Below are 16,376 nucleotides of genomic sequence, written 5' to 3'. Positions count from 1 at the left end.
GCAACGGAGAGTTGCTAGAAAGCCAGAATGATAGTTAAGTGGAGAACCAGGGAAGTTATGGAGTCCAAAGGAGGATTGTTGGTGTAGATGTGTTCGATGCTATAATATAATCATAGAGACTTAGGAGCAAAGAGACACTGTGCCATAGTCTTTGGAATCTTAATTTCTGATTTGTTAAATCAAGCACTTAAGCCAAGTGATTTTTTGAGCCCTTCTACCGTTTGTACAGTTACTGTAGAGATTAGGGATGTAGAATAAGACAGACCTAAGTGTGGGCCTCTCCTCTGCTCCTTACTCGTTGTGTGACTCATGAAGATGACTAAATTTCTTTAAACATGATTTTTCTCCTCTATAAAATGCAGTTTAAATACTAGCTGCTACTTCATGGGATGGTTGTGAAGGTTCAATAAGAAAACGCACCTAAAATCTTGATGCATATTAAGAGATCAACAAATGTATTATTGCTTTTGTTGGTACTGTTATCACTATTATTTAGAAGAACAGCATTTAGTCAGATATGGAAGCAGTTGAGGGACCCTGGGTATGCCAATGAAAGAATGGCAGAGCGTAGCTTGTAGAGAAAGGGAAGCTAAACTGTAGCAAAGAAAATCCTCTACTGTTTTGAACAGAATGTGACAGGTTTGTAGTGGAGAAGGATCCCTCTTTCTTGATCAGCTTTAGAACCCAGGAATGGATGAGCGTAGTTTTTGTGTTAATCCTCATTTTCAAATGATAATATTCAGCATCAGATACATCTCAGATTTCCCGGACTAAGCTCACTGGCAGAGAATTCAGTTTTCCACCTCTCCTGGATATTAGAGAGTTTTTTTTTTAATTGCATTGCACAGTTATGTCGAACCCATGCCCCCTGCAGTGAAAGCACAGAGTCCTAACTCATGGACTACCAGGAATTCCAGAGAATCTGTATGTTAAAGAGGTGTTTTATGAAACATGATACTTATAGAGCAGATTTCCTGCTAACTCATTTTTTGGGGGGAGGGAGTCCTTTATTTTTTTAATTATTATTTTATATTGGAATATAGTTGATTTACAACGTCGTGTTAGTTTTCAGGTATGCACCAGAGTGATTCAGTCGTACATTTATGTGTATCTATTCTTTCTCAGATTCGTTCCCCATGTAGGTTATTGCAGAGTACTGAGTAGAGTTCCCTATGCTCTACAGTAGGTTCCTGTTGATTATTTTATATTGTGTGTGTGTTAATCTCAGCCTTCTAATTTGTCCATCCCCCCTCCACCTTATCCCTTTGGAAACAGTAAGTTTATTTTGTGAGTCTATTTCTGTTTTGTAAATAACTTCAATTGTATCATTTTTTTTTAGATTCCATGTATAAGGAATATCATATTAAATTTGTCTTTCTCTGTCTGACTTAGTTCACTTAGCATGATAATGTCTCCTGCTAATTCTTTAGATTGTTGGTTATTAATCATTTCTGAGAAAACTTGGGGAAATGTTGAAGACATTTTGATGTTGTTCTGGGTCCAATTTTCCATTGCATCCTTACTGAAGACTATTCCCGCATCCCGGTATTATTCTTTTTTAAATTTCTTATTTAAGTATAGTTGATGTACAGTGTTGTGCCAGTCTTTCTGTAAGAATGTGACTCAGTTATATACATATAACTTTCTGTATACATATATACATATTCTTTTCTATATCCTTTTCCATTATATTTTATCATAGGATATTCAATATAGTTTCCTGTGGTGTATACAGTAGGACCTTGTTGTTTATCCATTCTAAATGTACTTCCAGTATTATTCTTGATTTAATGTTGATTTTTTTCTGTGTCAAATTAATCTCAACATGCATTCAGATCAACATATTGCTCTCTTTAGGTAGTGATGTCAGTAAGAACACGTTTCTAATGCCCCTTGTACAGCATGTTTAAATGGGTAAAATTAAATGAACATGGATATCAAGTCATGAATTGAGGGAGAAAATAAGTCAGAAATAGGTATCAGGAGCATGAAGTATCTTGCTTAAGAAGGAGGGTTACCTATATCTTGATTACACAGTGAAATTGAGCAATTACTTGCAAATAATGATAAAAGTAGTCCTTAAATTTTATGTTTACAGAGCACTGCTTTCTTTCTTTCTTAATATCATTGTTTAGAAATGTCTTTCTCTCCCTCTATCCTTACCATAAGTCAGTTTCAATGTCTTACCAAATGAGGGAACGGCAAAGGAAAGCACAGCCAGGAGGCAACTTTTCTTTAATTGGTAGAACTCTGTATAAGAAACACATAATGACAACCTAAAAAATATATTTTGATTCATTTTTTTAAAAGAAGTAAAAATTGACTTTTGGACAGCAGTGTGAGAGTTGGGGAAGTTCCAAGGATATATGTAGGTCTTTCTTATAACTCATAACTCTTATAGCTAGGCTATACACAGTTATATGTATGAAATTATATGTATACACAGTATGAAAGGCACAAAGATATGACACTGAAAGATGAACTCCCCAAGGCGATAGGTGCCCAATATGCTCCTGGAGAAGAGTGGAGAAATAACTCAAGAAAGAATGAAGAGACAGAGCCAAAATGAAAGCAACACCCAGTTGTGGATGTGACTGGTGATGGAAGTAAAGTCTGATGCTGTAAAGAACAGTATTGCATAGGAACCTGGAATGTTAGGTCCATGAATCAAGGTAAATAGGAAGTGGTCAAACAAGAGATGGCAAGAGTGAACATCGACATTTTAGGAATCAGTGAACTAAAATGGACCGGAATGAGCAAATTTAATTCAGATGACCATTGTATCTACTACTGTGGGCAAGAATCCCTTAAAAGAAATGGAGTAGCCCTCAGTCAACAAAAGAGTCTGAAATGCAGTACTTGGGTGCAGTCTCAAAAATGACAGAATGATCTCTGTTCGTTTCCAAAGCAAACCATTCAATATCACAGTAGTCCAAGTCTATCCTGCAACCAGTAATGCTGAAGAAGCTGAAATTGAACGGTTCTATGAAGCCCTACAAGACCTTCTAGAACTAACGTCAAAAAAAGGTGTCCTTTTCATAATAGGGGACCGGAATAAAAAAGGAGGAAGTAAAGAGGTACCTGGAGTAACAGACAAATTTGACCTTGGAGTACAAAAAGAAGCAGGGCAAAGGCTAACAGAGTTTTGCGAAGAGAATGCACTGGTCATAGCAAACACCCTCTTCCGACAGCACAAGAGAAACTCTACACATGGACATTACCAGATGGTCAATACCGAAATCAGATTGGTTATATTCTTTGCAGCCAAAGATGGAGAAGCTCTATACAGCTAGCAAAAACAAGACTGGGAACTGACTGTGGCTCAGATCATGAACTCCTTATTGTCAAACTCAATTAAATTGAAGAAAGTAGGGAAAACCACTAGACCATTTATGTATGACCTAAATCAAATCCCTTATGAATATATAGTGGAAGTGACAAGTAGATTCAAGGGATTAATTCTGATGGACAGAGTAACTGAAGAACTAACGATGGAAGTTTGTGAGATTGCACAGGAGGAAATGATCAAGACCATCCCCAAGAAAAATGCAAAAAAGGCAAAATGGCTGTCTGAGGAGGCCTTGCAAATAGCTGAGAAAAGAAGAGACGCTAAAGGCAACGGGAAAAAGGAAAGATATACCCATTTGACTGCAGAGTTCCAATGAATAGCAAGAGGAGATAAAAAAGCCTTCCTCAGTGACCAATGCAAAGAAATATAGGAAAAAATAGAATGGGAAAGACTAGAGATCTCTTCAAGAAAATTAGAGATACCAAGGGAACAGTTCATGAAAAGATGGGCTCAATAAAGGACAAAAATTATATGGACATAACAGAAGCAGAAGATATTAAGAAGATGTGGCAAGAATACACAGAAGAACTGTACAAAAAAGCTCTTCATGACCCAGATAATCATGATGGTGTGATCACTCTCCTAGAGCCACACGTCCTGGAATGTGAAGTGAAGTAGGCCTTAGAAAGCATCACTACAAACAAATTAGTGGAGGTGATGGAATTCCAGTTGAGCTATTTCAAATCCTAAAAGATGATGCTGTGAAAGTGCTGCACTCAATATGCCAGCAACTTTGGAAAACTCAGCAGTGGCCAGAGGACTGGAAAAGGTCAGTAATGCCTTTTCCAGTAGGTAATGCCAAAGAAAGCTCTAATTACCGCACAGTTGCACTCATCTCACATGGTAGCAAAGTAATGCTCAAAATTCTCCAAGCCAGGCTTCACCAGTACATGATCCTTGAACTTCCAGATGTTCAAGCTGGATCTAGAAAAGGCAGAGGAACCAGAGATCAAATTGCCAACATTTCCTGGATCATCAAAAAAACAAGAGTTCCAGAAAAACATTTACTTCTGCTTTATTGATTACACCAAATCCTTTGTGTAGACCACAACAAATTGTGGAAAATTCTTCAAGAGATGGAAATACCAGACCACCTTACCAGCCTCATGGGAAATCTGTATGCAGGTCAAGCAGCAATAGTTAGAACCGGACATGGAACAATGGACTGATTCCAAGTTTGGAAAGGAGTGCAACAAGGTTGTATATTGTCACCCTCCTTATTTAACTTCTGTGCAGAGTACATCATGGGAAATTCTGACATGGATGAAACACAAGCTGGAATCAAGTCTGCCAGGAGAAATTTCAATAACCTCAGATACGCAAGTGACACCACTGTAATGGCTGAAAGTGAAGAAGACCTAAAGAGCCTCTTGATGAAAGTGAAAGAGGAGAGTGAAAAGCTGCCTTAAAACTCAACATTCAAGAGACTAAGATCATGGCATCAAGTCCCATCACTTCATGGCAAATAGATGGGGAAACAATGGAAACAGTGACAGACTTTATTTTTTTGAGTTCCCAAATCACTGAAGATGGTTACTGCAGCTATGAAATTGAAAGACAATTTCTCCTTGGAAAAAAGCTATGTCCAGCCTAGACAGCAGGCTAAAAGGCAGAGACATTACTTCACCAACAAAGGTCTGTCTACTTTAAAGCTATTTTTCCAGTTGTCACGTGTGGATGTGAGAGTTGTACTATGAAGAGAGCCGTGTGCCGAAGAATTGATGCTTTTGAACTATGGTGTTGGAGATGACTTGAGAGTCCCTTGGACTGCAAGGAGATCCAACCAGCCAATCCTAAAGGAGACTAGTCCTGAATATTCATTGGAAGAACTGATGCTGAAGCTGAAACTCCAATACTTTGATCACTTGATGCGAAGACCTGCCTCATTGGAAAAGACTCTTATGTTGGGAAAGATTGAAGTCAGGAGCAGAAGGGGATGACAGAGGATGAGATGGTTGAATGGCATCACCAACTCAATGGACATGAGTTTGAGCAAGCTCCAGGAGTTAATGATGGACAGAGAAGCCTGGCATGCTACAGTCCATGGGGTCACAAAGAGTCATACACAATTGAGCAACTGAACTGAACTGATACACAATTGTATTCTGTTATTAAAGTTTAATAACTAATGTCACATCCAGTTTGTTATGAGAAGTAGTTGAACTGATTAAGGAGATCACTGTAAATTTCATTTAGTTCTGAGCAATTTAGAACCATCTTTGGTCATAAATCCTGGGTTAGTAAATAAATTTCTCTATCTGCTCATGGCTTGTTCCACTGACAGTTTTTGAGTATGCATAATAAATAAACTGTGGAAAATTCTGAAAGAGATGGGAATAACAGACCACCTGACCTGCCTTTTTGAGAAACCTGTATGCAGGTCAGGAAGCAACAGTTAGAACTGGACATGGAATAACAGACTGGTTCCAAATAGGAAAAGGAGTACGTCAAGGCTGTATATTGCCACCCTGCTTGTTTAACTTATACGCAGAGTACATCATGAGAAATGCTGGGCTGGAAGAAGCACAAGTTGGAATCAAGATTGCTGGGAGAAATATCAGTAACTTCAGATTTGCAGATGACACACCCTTATGGCAGAAAGTGAAGAGGAACTAAAAAGCCTCTTGATGAAAGTGAAAGAGGAGAGTGAAAAAGTTGGCTTAAAGCTCAACATTCAGAAAACTAAGATCATGGCATCTGGTCCCATCACTTTATGGGAAATAGATGGGGAGGCAGTGGAAACAGTGTTAGACTTTATTTTTCTGGGCTCCAAAATCACTGCAGATGGTGACTGCAGCCACAGAATTTTAAAACGCTTGCTCCCTGGAAGGAAAGTTATGACCAACTTAGATAGCATATTAAAAAGCAGAGACATTACTTTGCCAACAAAGGTCCGTCTGGTCAAGGCTATGCTTTTTCCAGTGTTCATGTATGGATGTGAGAGTTGGACTGTGAAGAAAGCTGAGCACTGATAAATTGATGCTTTTGAACTATGGTGTTGGAGAAGACTCTTGAGAGTCCCTTGGACTGCAAGGAGATCCAACCAGTCCATCCTAAAGGAGATCAGTCCTGGGTGTTCGTTATTGGAAGGACTGATGCTGAAGCTGAAACTCCAGTACTTTTGCCACCTCATGCAAAGAGTTGACCCATTGGAAATGACCCTGATGCTGGGGGGCATTGGGGGCAGGAGGAGAAGGGGATGACAGAGGGTGAGATGGTTGGATAGCATCACTGACTCAATGGACATGGGTTTGAGTAAACTCCAGGATTTGGTGATGTACAGGGAGGCCTGGCGTGCTGCGATTCATGGGGTCGCAAGGAGTCGGACATGCCTGAGTGACTGAACTGAACTGAAGTGAAGACAACTCTTACTTGAGGCAATTTAAGATGCAGTTCCGTGATGAGTACTGTAGTTCTAAATACTGATGCATTGTTCTTTTTTATTATGTTTACAGTTTATTCAAGTATGTTGATTTACATTTTTGTGTTAATTTCAGGTATAGCACAGTGGTTCATTTATACATATATATTTTCTTTTTCATATTCTTTTCCATTGTGATTTATCACAGGAATTTTTATATAGTTCCCTATGCCATTCATTAGGATCTTGTTGTTTACCCATCCTATATATAATAGTTTGCCTCTGCTAATACCAAACTCCCAGTCCTTCCATCTCTTACCCTCCCGCCCTGGGCAGTCACAAATCTGTTCTGTATCTGATGGGTAAATCCTATTCACATTTAAATTTGTACATGTACGTTGTTTCTTGTGCATTCTTATGGGAGTTTTAATCAGAGTTCCAGAACAAAGAGCATATATTGTCCCATTCAATTAAGTGTAATTGAATGGGAGAGTGAGCCCTTCCAAAGTTAAAAAAATATACGTATATATTTTTTTGGTTTGTTTATTTCCCCATACTTCCTGTTCATGTTACTTTTATGGATTGAATTTTGACGTGTTCGCAAAAGAAAGCATCACTGTGGTTTTATTTTATATTTCTTGAGAATTTTTCAGAAAGATGTATGGCTCTAAAACTACCACTATCCAAGTTGTCTGAACAACAGTAAGAATAATGAAAGTATCATCAATAAGAGTTGTGAGCAGTCAGGTGAAAGGGAGAAATGCAGTGAAGATTAACTGTAGAATTGTAATTTCTTAGTTTTCCAAACTCTTCAATAGTGAGATAGAATAAATTAAGGATGAACAGGTTCTGGTGCTTGGCAAGAGATTTGTCAGATGCAACACAGTTTTTAATTATTGCTTTTAAAATAAGATTTCATTCTGGAGGCTTGTAATTTGATTTCCAGTTTTTATTTCAAGCATGACATCTTTTACATGAGGATATTTTCTCTTCTAGATTCTGTCTCTGGATTGTACATTATTTACTTCTGTCCATTTTTTATGTGAATTATAATAATATACCAACAAAAGCATTTCCTTTATGTGCACACACCTTTACTAATGGATTAAATATGCACTCTCTGAATTATGTCATACTTTTAAATGAGTAAATTTTAAAAGGGATCAGTTAGGGGAATATTATTCAGAATTACTGTTTTGTATCTTTAATGTGCAAGCCATTATTAGGGGAACATTTCTTTGAAAAGTATTCAGTTCAGTTCAGTAGCTCAGTCGTGCCCGACTCATTGCGATCCCATGAACCGCAGCACTCCAGGCCTCCCTGTCCATCACCAACTCCCAGAGTTCACCCAAACCCATGTACACTGAGTCAGTGATGCCATCCAGCCATCTCATCCTCTGTCGTCCCCTTCTCTTCCTGCCCCCAATCCTTCCCAGCATCAGGGTCCTTTCCAACGAGTTAACTCTTCACATGAGGTGGCTGGCCAAAGTATTGGAGTTTCAGCTTCAGCATCAGTCCTTCCAAGGAACACCCAGGATTGATCTCCTTTAGGGTGGACTGGTTGGATCTCCTTGCAGTCCAAGGGACTCTCAAGAGTCTTCTCCAACACCACAGTTCAAAAGCATCAATTCTTTGGCGCTCAGCTTTCTTCACAGTCCAACTCTCACATCCATACATGACCACTGGAAAAACCATAGCCTAGACTAGATGGACCTTTGTTGGCAAAATAATGTCTATGCTTTTTAATATGTTTTCTAGGTTGGTCATATCTTTCCTTCCAAGGAGAAAGCGTCTTTTAATTTCATTGCCGCAATCACCATCTGCAGTGATTTTGAAGTCCAGAAAAATAAAGTCAGCCACTGTTTCCACTATTTCCCCATCTATTTCCCGTGAAGTGATGGGACCGGATGCAATGATCTTAGTTTTCTGAATGTTGAGCTTTAAGCCAACTCCTTCACTCTCCTCTTTCACTTTCATCAAGAGGCTCTGTAGTTCTTCTTCACTTTCTGCCGTAAGGATGGTGTCATCTACAAATCTCCCGTTACTGATATTTCTCCCGGCAATCTTGATCCCAGCTTGTGCTTCTTCCAGCCCAGCATTTCTCATGATGTACTCTGCATAGAAGTTAAAGAAGCAGGGTGACAATATACAGCCTTGACGTACTCCTTTTCCTATTTGGAACCAGTCTGTTTTTCCATGTCCAGCTCTAACTGTTGCTTGCTGACCTGCATACAGATTCTCAAGAGGCAGGTCAGGTGGTCTGTTATTCCCATCTCTTTCAGAATTTTCCACAGTTATTGTGACCCACACAGTCAAAGGCTTTGGCGTAGTCAATAAAGCAGAAGGAGATGTTTTTCTGAAACTCTCTTGCTTTTCCTATGATCCAGCGGATGTTGGCAATTTGATCTCTGGTTCTTCTGCCTCTTCTAAAACCAGCTTGAACATCTGGAAGTTCACAGTTTACGTATTGCTGAAGCCTGGCTTAGAGACTTTTAATCATTACTTTACTAGCGCGTGAGATGACTGCAATTGTGTGGTAATTTGAGCCTTCTTTGGCACTGCGTTTCTTTGGGATTGAAAACTGACCTTTTGCCGTCCTGTGGCCACTGCTGAGTTTTCCAGAGTTGCTGGCATATTGAGTACAGCACTTTCACAGCATCATCTTTCAGGATTTGAAATAGCTCACCTGGAATTCCATCACTTCCACTAGCTTTGTTTGTAGTGACGCTTCCTAAGGTCCACTTGCCTTCGAGTTTCAGGATGTCTGGCTCTAGGTGAGTGATCACACCATCATGATTATCTGGGTCGTGAAGATCTTTTTTTGTACAGTTCTTCTGTGTATTCTTGCCACCTCTTCTTAATATCTTCTGCTTCTGTTATGTCCATATAATTTTTGTCCTTTATTGAGCCCATCTTTTCATGAACTCTTCCCTTGGTATCTCTAATTTTCTTGAAGAGATCTCTACTCTTTCCCATTCTGTTGTTTTCCTCTATTTCTTTGCATTGGACACTGAGGAAGGCTTTCTTATCTCTCCTTGCTGTTTGGAACTCTGCATTCAAATGGATATATCTTTCCTTTTCTCCTTTGCTTAGTGATATGTTAAAACATGTTTTACCACATAGCTCATAAGTAGTTTTATTCACTCAATAAAAATTTGAGGAAAGACTGTCATGTTCTAGGTGCTGGAGTTATAATAGTATCTAAAAAGATACCAAGTTTCTTTTCTCAAGGAGTTTACATCCTAGTGGGGATATTTGACAGTAAAAGCTTAAAATACTTGTCTATAAATGCACATATATATGTCTTGGGTTAGAGGGGAGAGAGAAGGAGGGAGAAAGAGAGGTTATCCTGTTTCCATCTTACCAGGCATCACTGTTGGCATGAAATACTTGCTCTGTCCTGTTGCTTTCCAGTGCAGAATTGTTAAGTCATTGTTTCTGACTCTGTCTGGAGATAAATGCTACATTTGCTTTCCAGAAGTGACTCAGCAGGCAAAAGCCTTTCTGTATGTGTGCATGAGAATATTTTTACCTTCATGCCCCTTTTAATATTATGACCTAATGAGCTTTACTTGATAAATAATTGATAAGGCATGAGATGGGTGTGATCTAATGAATTAAATGTCTCCGTGGCTTCGAAGGAGATGCATGGTTTGTATCTGAGTACACAATTGGATGAGTAATATCCTGCAGGGTGTGTATGCCTTCAGTCACTACCTTGGAGTAGGCTTCCAAAGCTCCTTTGTTTTGCACCAAAATGGTCAGGTTATCGCACAAGAACTTTCCTTTCTTCTCTTCTCCTTCATGTCCTGTGCATACATACCTCTTTAGCCTGGGTCTGGGAATAAGATAGGTTTGTCAGATAGTTTTACTAGAAGAGTATGCACATGAAGGAGAGCTATTCATGATTCTTTATCTCTTCTCCCTGGAAGGAACTTCAGTCCTTCACCTAAACTTACCCTCCCTGCTGACGGCAGAGAGCACCCTGATCTTGCTTTGGCCTGTCATCCTTGAGGAGCCTGGATTAGTCTGGAGTCAAACTCTCAGAGAATGACTGGGCTAGAAGGCAGTATTTACAAAAACACAGGCTTTGGTATTTCCCTGGCAGTCCAGTGGGTAAGACTTTGGCTTCAAATGCAGGGGACATGGGTTCTATCCCTTGTCAGGGGCTAAGATCCCACAAGCTGCAGAGCACCAAAAAAAATTTGTTTTAATTGTTTAAAATAATTAAAAATACAGCCTTTGAAGGCAAAGGATTGAAAATAGAAAAATTGGAGCCATTCAATTTCAGTAAAATTTCAAAAGCAGTTGAGGTGTTTTCACTGAAAGTGAGTGAGTTGCAAGAGACAATAGATTAAACATCAACACTGAGAAAAAAAGAAAAATCTCCCAGTTATTTTCTCAGTGAAAATTTAAGACCATTTTCACTGGCTCACATTCAGTTTTTTTAACTTAATCCAGGTGTAAGCAATATCTTTCAGGATGAAAAAAAAAGACAAGCTTCCTCTTCTTTTCAGTTTCCACGACTTTGTGGTTGTATTTTATTCTGTATAGACTGAAAAGTAAAAGCGGCAGCATGTATTTTGTTGCTTTTCTGCTCCAGTTGTATTTATATAATCCTTTTAATATGAAATCAGAGTGTAAGGATGTTATTGTTTTTAATCTGCAATAATCCATTTACATTTCATATAGATGTGTTATCTCAAAATATGACCTTTCTGCTTGTGAAACAACTTCAATAGAAATCTCACAAACTCAGCCCTTAGTAAATATGCGATACTTCTTTAAGTGCTGTATAGGCATGAACTTCTTGATTTCTCTGTTAGATGAAGAGATTCTTGACAGCTTGCCTTAGACCTGCCTGGGGCTGAGCTGATCAGCCAAACACTCTCATAGGCACATACATAGTAGATGGGGTCCAAGCAGAAATTCTGCTGAGGAGGTATGTAATAATCTTTTAATCGTAGGTCTGCTTTCAGTCACTTTAACTCAATTCATTTAATGTTTATGAAGGGCTTGTATGTTCTAGGCATTTGGTGTGTGTGTGCTGACTATAAAAAATGAGACTGTAGAAGATCGTGGAAAATATATCTTTTAAAAAATTTTTTCAGGCAAGGGTTTATTGGGGCCTCTGCTGTGGCAGGAGGGAACAAGAACAAGTAATATTTCCCTTGTTTATTTCATTGTGTGTGTGTGGGGCGGGGGGGGGGGGGTCGGGCTTATTCCTTAGGGTAGAGGTATGTTCAGGGCTCAGGTCAAAAGAGGGTGACTTAGGTGGGAAAACGTATCTTACTATTTTACCCACTGAGGAAGTTCAGGCAAGGAGAAATCTTTGCTGCCCTTGATTTTAAGGTTATACTTTTGTTAGCCTATAAGTTAATAAAGCAAGCTTTTCTTCCCAATAATTACTTTGAAAACTGCCATTTGAATAGTGTCAGTTCTCAGTGGAAATTGTGTGTGAGTGATTTGCCTGTTTTTCAAGGATTCATAGATGAATACTCAGTATCTGGGGTCTGGTAATACATTACTACACGGAACTTAATTTGGTTGAAGATGTGTTGATAATAGAATTGTCTTGTCTTTAACTGCCCCAGATAAGTGCCATGTGCCACATACTGCCTTTTATTATCCTTACTGGTGTGTGTGTTCATCTCTTCTGTTTAGTTTTCATCCAGGATTGTATTATTCATTCTTTACCCCTTTTATATAGTTATGTGTATATGGGAGTCTGCACACAAGTGCTGATGATCTTGTATTTGTGAAAGAAAAAAATGGAGAAAAAAAGTCACACACTTCTTGCAGGTTGGTTAAGAAGAGCAGTGGGATGCCTGCATTGAGAACCACTCTGATTAACTCAGGAGGGTTTGACGCCCTCATTTGTATGATTTTGGTGACTCCTAAAAGATAATTATCCACTTGCAATTCCAGGAGGGGAAGAAGCACCATCTTAACTAAACCAGCCTACCAACCTGAGTGAATAGAACTCTATTTTGAGGACAGTGAGTCCCACATCCTTGGCTAAGAGGAAGCATCTTAACTTCACATCACTCTACAGGGAAGAATCCCTGTTCCTTTAGCATGAATCTGAGCCTTAAAGACAGTTAATAAAAAAAGAAAAATAGTGGGGTTGTTTGTGGGTATTTGACAATCTGATGTATCTTATAGCTTCTTCAGAGAAAATTCATATACTTGCCAACATGCAGAACTTTTGCCTGTGAGATAGTTTTTGTGATGTTATTTTATGTTTTCTCCTGGTACTTTTTCTATTATTTTTCCCCAGTGAAGCAACTAGCAGTCCCAGTGCACTTTTCTTCTTAGGGAAGATTTGAGAGTTGCCAGAAAGCTTAAGCTTTCTACAGGGTTCTACCCTTCCTGCCTTTTATTGCCTAAAGGCTAAATCCAAAGAAGTCATTATGTTTAATGTCTTACATGCAAGGGAGAACAGAAAAAAGAAGAGAAGAGGGGATTTTTTTCGCTAGACTTAAGACACTCAGATGGAGCAAATGGATACCCATATGTCCACCCCCCAAATGAATCACAGTCCAAACCTCACACTTTATATGAAATCTAATTAAAATGGATCGTGAGCATAAATGTAAAACATAGAACATTTAGGAAAAAATCTTGTACATATTTTGTTGTATATATACCTAAGAAATATACATTTTCTTTTTGGTTGATATATAAATGTCTTGTTTTTTAATTTCAAATTCCTGTTGTTCATCACTGAAGTCCAGTTTTTGCCTTAATTTTGTATCCTGCAGCTTTCCTATAATTGCTGCTTAGTTCCAGGAGTTTTATTTTTGTTGTTGATTCTCTAGAATTTTCCACATAGACAATCATGTCATCTATGAACAAAAACAGTGTAAAATTTTCTTTTTCAATCCACATACCTTTTCTTTCCTTTTCTTCTCTTACTGCATTAGATAGAACTTCTAGTACAGTGTTGGAAAGGAATATTAAGAGGGGAGATTCTTGCCTTGTTCTTGATCTTAGGGGGAAAGCATCTAGTTTCTTACCATTACATAAGATGTTAATTGTAGATAATCTTTATCAAGTTGAGGAAGTTCCCTTCTATTCCTAGTTGATAGAGTTTTCATTGTGAATGGATGTTGGGTTCTGTCAAATTCCTTTTGCATTTGTTAATGTAACTGTATTATTTTTTATTCTTTAGCCTGTGGTTGTGATGGATTGTATAAATATTCAATGATATTTTAAATTGATAAACTTGTGTGTAAAAAGGGAGAAGAGCAATCATTTTTGCTGCATACTTATATTAAAACAGTACATTTCTTTTCTGAGAAAACATAGTGGTAGTTCCTGTGGATACCAATTGTGACTTTTTTAAAAGTCTATTTTGTTAGGATAAAAAACCATTTTTAAAAAGAAGTTAATTCTGTGGCCTGTCATTCGTTTATTGAACATTAAGTTTGGAAAAACGAAGAATTCTGCTATTTGTTCTTACTGTCCTGCATTGTGGTAACTAAAATACGATGATAATGACTTTTTTTGTCCCTACTAAATTCTACATAGGCATATCATAAACATTTGAAATGGCAAGGCAATCTTCAGAACTCAGTAAACTGCTCTTCTCTATTTTTAATTTGTGTAACTGATTCATTATCAAAATTGGATGTGACTGAGTAAGTTTCCTTTTTTATTTTTTTGTTCTTCTTTTGTTGTTTAGGATTTGTTACACACTCCAGCCTCTATCAACATAAAAATGAAACCAAAATGTGTTCAAAAATACAACTGTAATAGCAACATTTCTTATCCCTATGCATTAAGGTCATATGGTAAATGTTAAGAAAAAAGAAGTTCATTTGGAAGAAAAAAGGTGATGTCTGTGGTATTGCAGTAATAATTGACTATAAGCTGTTCAGGGTTAAAATAATATACTAAATTTAGGGCTTCCCTGTGTTGAAGAAACAAAGTAAATTGAAAACAACTTAACTTGTTTTTCTAATTCAGGCAGAAGACAGGACTGTTGCTCATGCTTTACTGATCAAACAGAAATTTTTAGGGAGATGATTCAAGTGCTCTGAAACACTGTGAATTTATCCATTATTATGTTGGAGAGGAAAGAAGGAATCCCTTGCAATGTGGATATTAATTCAAGATTTAGAAATATAGATATATAAATTGGATTTTCTTTCAGTTATTGTGATGTTTAATTTCATGCGGTAAATTCGGAAAGAAATGGGAATATCAGACCACCTGACCTGCCTCTTGAGAACCTGTATGCAGATCAGGAAGCAACAGTTAGAACTGGACATGAAACAACAGACTGGTTCCAAATAGGATAAGGAGTACGTCAAGGCTGTATATTGTCATTCTGCTTATTTAACTTATACACAGAGTACATCATGAGAAACACTGAGCGGGATGAAGTACAAGCTGGAATCAAGATTGCTGGGAGAAATATCAACAACCTCAGATATGTAGATGACACCACCCTTATGGCAGAAAGTGAAGAAGAACTGAAGAGCCTCTTGATGAAAGTGAAAGAAGAGAGTGAAAAAGTTGGCTTAAAGCTCAACATTCAGAAAACTAAGATCATGGCATCCAGTCCCATCACTCCATGGCAAATACATGGGGAAACAATCGAAACAGTGGCAGACTTTATTTTTGGGGGCTCCAAAATCACTGCAGATGGTGACTGCAGCCATGAAATTAAAAGATGCTTACTCCTTGGAAGAAAAGTTATGACCAACCTAGACAGCATATTAAAAAGCATAGACATTACTTTGCCAACAAGAGTCCATCTGGTCGAAGCTATGGTTTTCCCATTAGTAATGTATGAATGTGAGAGTTGGACTATAAAGCAAGCTGAGCACAGCAGAACTGATGCTTTTGAACTGTGGTGTTGGAGAAGACTCTTGACAGTCTCTTGGACTGCGTGGAGATCCAACCAGTCCATCCTAAAGGAGATCAGTCCTGAGTGTTCATTGGAAGGACTGATGTTGAAGCTGAAGCTCCAATACTTTGCCCACCTGATGTGAAGAGCTGACTCATTTGAAAGACCCTGATGCTTTGAAAGATTGAAGTCAGGAGGAGACGGGGATGACAGAAGATGAGATGGTTGAATGACATCACCAACTCAATGGACATGAGTCTGAGTAAACTCCGGGAGTTGGTGATGGACATGAAGGCCTGGCATGCTGCAGTCCATGGGGTTGCAAAGAGTTGGACACGACTGAGCAACTGAACTGAACTGAATTTTATGTGTCACCAAGTACCTAAATATTTGATCTAACTATTTGAATAAATTATTCTTGGTGTTTCATGTGAGTGTTTTTAGATGAGTTTAACATTAAAATTTACAGAAGAGTAAAGCAGATTGCCTTCCCTTATGTGGGTAGTCCTAATCTAATCAGGTAAAGACCTGAATAGATCAGAAAGGCTGACTCTTCATGAATCAGAGGGAACTCTTTCTGCTTACTGTCTTTGAGCTGAGACATCAATATTATCCTCCCTTTGAATTGAACTGAGATCTGAACCTGTGATCTCTGGACTAGGATTACGCCATTGACTTTGCTGGTTCTCAGACATGGACTGGAACTTAAATCATCAGCTCTCCTGGGTCTCCAGCAGATCTTAAAACTTGTCAGCCTCTGTAATTGCATGAACAGACTCCTTATAGTAAACTCTTTATATAAAATTTTA

The 16,376-nt window shown here is 38.3% G+C and overlaps 1 protein-coding gene across 5 annotated transcripts in view; it reads left to right on the top strand.

Moving 5' to 3' along the window:
• RYR2 (ryanodine receptor 2) overlaps window positions 1-16,376 on the top strand; it is an 803,099-nt gene that overhangs the window by 346,447 nt on the left and 440,276 nt on the right. The gene's annotated exons all lie outside the window — the stretch shown is intronic.

This window comes from Odocoileus virginianus, chromosome 7 (genome assembly GCF_023699985.2).
Source record: "Odocoileus virginianus isolate 20LAN1187 ecotype Illinois chromosome 7, Ovbor_1.2, whole genome shotgun sequence".
Taxonomy (NCBI): Eukaryota; Metazoa; Chordata; class Mammalia; order Artiodactyla; family Cervidae; genus Odocoileus; species Odocoileus virginianus.
This window is presented reverse-complemented; position numbering and strand designations above follow the sequence as displayed.